This window comes from Montipora foliosa, chromosome 13 (genome assembly GCF_036669935.1).
Source record: "Montipora foliosa isolate CH-2021 chromosome 13, ASM3666993v2, whole genome shotgun sequence".
Classification (NCBI taxonomy): Eukaryota; Metazoa; Cnidaria; class Anthozoa; order Scleractinia; family Acroporidae; genus Montipora; species Montipora foliosa.
Window position 1 is genome coordinate 41,492,200 of NC_090881.1, and position 5,000 is coordinate 41,497,199.

The following is a 5,000-nucleotide window of genomic DNA, read 5'->3' on the forward strand; positions in this document are numbered from 1 at the left end:
TGGCCAATTTGCAGCAGAGGCCATTGAAACTCGGTATGCTAATAGTTCCAGAGGCACCACACCTGCAACTGTAAAAAATTTGGTTCCCATGGCAACTCACTCTTTTCCAGTCCCTTCCAACCTGATTTCAATATTCTTGGCGATCTTAAGCTTGAAAAACATTTAATAAGGCCACAAACAGAACCTAACATATTTGTACAATGTATGCTTGCAGGATCACCCAGATGAGGCACCATTGGCAAACATCAAACTAAAACATCAAAGGCAGCTAGCAAAGGCTTTAATATCAGGGAGGTCTGGAACCCAGTATGTTGCCATGGTAACAAAACTGATATGCTCATGTTGTGGAGCATATCTACTAGAATCTTACTGCAAACAATCAAGCCTTTCTGATACAAATTGGCTGAGATATCGTTTTCATCACATTTGATCAAAATAATTGGTTGATGTCATCACTTGGCTAATTTGCATATTTACAAAAGTTGACTGTTTCTGAAACAAAAAAAGATATCTGAAAAAAGAAAATGGCATTCTTCTTCTCATACAGAATACATGTTTATGTCTTAAAATGGCTTAGATAGAAAAGATGCAAATTTCATCACAGTAGCACTTTAAAGCGCTAATATGAACAACTTAACACTTGACTGGCAAAATTTTGAGCTTTGATTTTTATCGAAAGGCTGTTTACTTTTGAATTTCACAGTCTGCCATTACTCACCTTCAAAACTGACCGATTGGACCTAAGGGGGTCTGATCTAGGGAAAAGTGACTCCATTTATTCACTAACTCAAAAACTTCAGCATGCAAACGCAGCTTATCATACATGTGAAACACAAGTTGAAAAGTTTGAAAGCCCAAAAATCCTGTGCTGCATATTGATTCAGCTGCATACACATGCATTGCATTCTTAAACTATTGACTCTTTGACATCATTTTCTCCTCAATCCAGCTTTCTCAAGATTTTAAAGTAATGGCAGACCATAAAATAGGAAATTCCAGTTAAATAAACAGGTGTGTTTTTGAATCAAGGCTTAAAACTTGGGTCACTAAGTTGTTAACTTGCTTAACATACCTGTAGTTTTGAAATCCAAAGAAACAAAGATTGATGTTTTGGTCATAGTAGCACTTTAAGGTTTCAGCATTGCAAAAACTGCATCATTTTTTGTAGAAGTTTTGGAGCAGCCCCTAAGTCCTTCTGAAAGATGGATTTAAGAGGTACGTAGACTGTGTGAACTGATTTGCTGTGTGACCATTGGTCAAATTTGTTAGAGGCTTCCATGATGGCGAGGCATTCCTTCTCGATTTGTGCATACCGCTGTTTGGTAGCAGTGAGAGCCTTGGAGCTGTATAAAGCAACAGGCTGCAAGAAATGTCATCAAAGCTGTAACAGTTGACTCTGGCAGGATGTCAGTGGGCTAGAGGAGTGCAGCTCACAGACCATAATCTGTAGCATCAACTTGAAGGACTACTGGGGCGTTCACATTGTATTAAGTTGGGCACGGCGCAGCGGTAGCAAGGGCTTTGGCATTGTTTAAATGACTGCTGATGTTGGTCTGACCATTGGATGGTTGTGTCAGGGGGCAGAACTTGCTCAGATAATTAATTGTGGCTAGGGATCTGCAGAGGCCAGGTTTGTCCAAAGGGCTGGGCATGTTGAAAATAGCTACAACAATGGTGGGGTTAGGTTTAAGACCTTTAGCAGGGATGAGGTGACCCAAGAAAGTAGCCTAGCGGATGAGAAATGTCATCCTGTTGGCATTGATTTTTCGAGTGATGTTTCTCGAAACGCTTGAGCACCACTATGAGATTGCAGTCATGGTCAATTTTTGTATCCACATCAGTGGTGCCGCAGCCTGGAACCAGGATGTCATCAGTGATGCTGAAGTCTTTCTAAGATGAGGTGGATCCGACGTTGCCATTCTTCAGAGGCTGGCGATATTTCAAAGCCTAGCCTTGTTCACTTCTTATAGACCCATATCACTCAATGTCCAAACAAAAGATTTTGCCCATCGAACCTCTCATTCAATGTGAGGCTGGACGGGCAAAGACAATGCAAAGACAAAGCCTTTATTCCCCAAGGACTCCAAAATGGCCGCCGAGTGATAAAGGTGAATGGCCCCATGTTGTGGACATGGTGGTCATCAAAGATGATCGCAAAGTGAGGGGGATATTCTGGAATGCCTCCTTGACGTCAAAAATAGCCATTTACCTCATGCTGCGCAGTTTGTGGAAATTTTCTTCTAGGGTGGGGATCATGTATTTTTGCCGCCAAATGGCCTTTTTAAGAGTTTGGGAGTGGTCTAAACACACATGTATTTTTCCTGGCTCAGGTGGGGTAGAATCCCATTCCTGGATAACAATGTTTGATACCCAGTCTGTGGGTTGGGAGACTCGGATGAGCTGCCCAGTTGCTTCGCAGGTGTCCAGAGCACCTTTGATCCTTTTGAACTTGGCAGGATACATAAAATCAACTGGGGGTCCAAGGAAGCCAAGGGCTTGAAATAGTGAGGTACAGTGTTGTGAGATGAACTCCATGGTCAAGGTTTCAAGCTTTGGCCTATTCGCGTGGATGCATCTGGAGAAGGGGGTGGTGGACCAGCTGCTGAATCGTCGCTGCTTGCAGGCTTGTCTACGGCAGCGAGTGGTTGATTGGTAGTGGAGCATTTGCGAATAAAATCTGCGTTTAAATTCAGTACTCCAAGAGCATTGGTTGCTTCTGTGCTCAGCAGGGCCGGTTGATCTGTGTGGATTATCTGGAATGTTACCAGTAGGTTCCAACTAGAAAATCCCCTCAAGGTGGGTAGGGTTACCTGGCCAAGGGGCTTCATTAGGGGGCTGGTGTATGGGAGGATGACTGTCTTAGTTGGTAGCAGGATGCTGCAAAGTCAATCTGAAAGAGGATTTGAGTTATGTCTTTTTGAGACAGGTCTCATCAAGGTAGGTAGTACGAAATGGCCTTTGTCTGTGGAAGGCATGGATGGAGTAGATGTGTCCTGAATCATGAAACAGTGTTCATATTGGGTAGCGGGCTCAGTGTCATGTGGAAGCATTTCCTCTCAGTCTAGGAGGCGAACCTGTTCTCGCTTACATGTACATGTGTAGGTCCTGGTGGGATGGGTTTTGGGGCTGGTGTCTTTACCGCTTGATTGTTCCTGACGACTTCTTCGCATATGTTAGCCAAGTGGCCGGTCTTGAGGCAGTAGCTACAGGTTTCCCATCAGATGGGGCATTTCTCACGGGGATGCATGGGGTGACCACAGTAGTAGCAGGGTTGGCTGCTGGATCGTGCAGCCCTGCCAGGAGTTTTGCTGATTTTTTTTTTTAGTGTAGGCCTTGCGCATGGTATTGGTGTTCAAGGCTGTTTCAAAATATGTAATGCTAAATTAAGCACTTGATTTTAAGATTACAAGGTAACTGTAATAATCTGAAAACAGAGATGGAAAAGATGAATTTCACATGCATTAAGCTGGTGAAAAAAAAAAAACTTCAAAATATCTTTCTGTTTTCAATTAAGAACAAAGCAAAAAAACCCGCACTTCAAATCAGCGAGAAAAACAGCAGTGAATGCGATTGAGATGTTTTTCTCACAATATGACCAAAGAGGCTTGAAAATTCAGGTGTACATTACATGTAGTTAGACAATACCCTGGGAAACGTTAATCCACAGACAAAGAACACTTTTAGAGTTGTGGTGGCAGAACTAGTGTTACACCACAAGTTTGCACTAAATTTTTAACCATCATGCCAAAAATAAATTTACTGTTTCACTTAGCATTCAAATGGTTTGATCTATGGTTTGGTTTGAGATATTTCTTTTCTACATAACCCAAAATACAATTTAAAATTCCACTTTTGAAATTGCAAAGCCATGAAATGCGCACAAACAAAACAATTACCTCGTTCTGCTTCAATGAACAAACTTTGGTTGCCTAGCACGTGACAATTCTTACTCAATACGAGAATAATTCTCTCATGTAAAGTGCAAATTTTGACAGGCTCTGACCCTTCGAAACCTTAAAGCGCTTTAAACCTGTGCTTTTAAACGATAGCTGCCATGAACCAAATGAATGACAGAAAGTTTAAAACAATACAAATGATATTCAAAGTGCGATGTTTCAGATAAAAATGTAACATGCCCAACTTTGTCTTGGTGCTGTGTACTGACAAAGCAAAATAAACACAAGGAAAGTACCAAAATAAACAGCACACATACAATGTAATAGACAAGCTTTTGTTTTCAGTATTATTCCAGATACAAAAAATTTTGGTTTTATCAACGGAGTTGATAATGTAAATTGGCCACCGTACAGAGATTCTTAGCTTTTAGAATCTCTGTACGGTGGCCAATTTACATTATCAACTCCGTTGATAAAACCAAAATTTTTTGTATACTACTTCCCCACCGACGCAGCACCACAGTTTCTTTAGAAACTACCCCTTCATTCATTTGTTATTCCAGATACAGTCTGTAAATACTTTATAAAAAAGAAATAACAGCTAAAAGTCGGCATTGTCGGTAATTAGCATTAGAAACCAATACCGTGTACAAGGCCTGTAGTGACCTGTCGCTGGCAAGGACTTTCGCTGTCGGTCTTGGTAAAAAATATCTTCACAGAAGCGGTTGAATGAATCATTGAGTCCCAATAATAACTTATCTTGTACATAGCTTGTAGATGTTGGAAAGTCCTACATGTAAGTCTCTGCACATACATGTATCTGCGTTAGGGAAACCTGACGTCAAAAAAGGTAGATCGTTGCTTTTCCCAAAATCTTCTAGCATGTATGTATGTCAAGCCTTGCATCTGCAGCTTTATTTGCTCCTTTGCTTAGCTGTTCATTAGAGACCTTTTGGAGCAAATGTTCTATTTCTACATCACTACAGGCTGAACTCAAAAGCTCAGCCTCTAAATTCATTATTCATCATGGCGTTGTATAATAAATCCTCCATGTTTGCAAATCATTGCGTGTTCACTCTTCACCACACACATTTTGATGGAATA

General features: G+C 41.1%; 1 protein-coding gene across 4 annotated transcripts in view; it reads right to left on the minus strand.

Annotated features, from left to right (window-relative positions):
- Positions 1–5,000, minus strand: part of LOC137982380 (neural cell adhesion molecule 1-like) — a 46,452-nt gene that overhangs the window by 37,508 nt on the left and 3,944 nt on the right. The gene's annotated exons all lie outside the window — the stretch shown is intronic.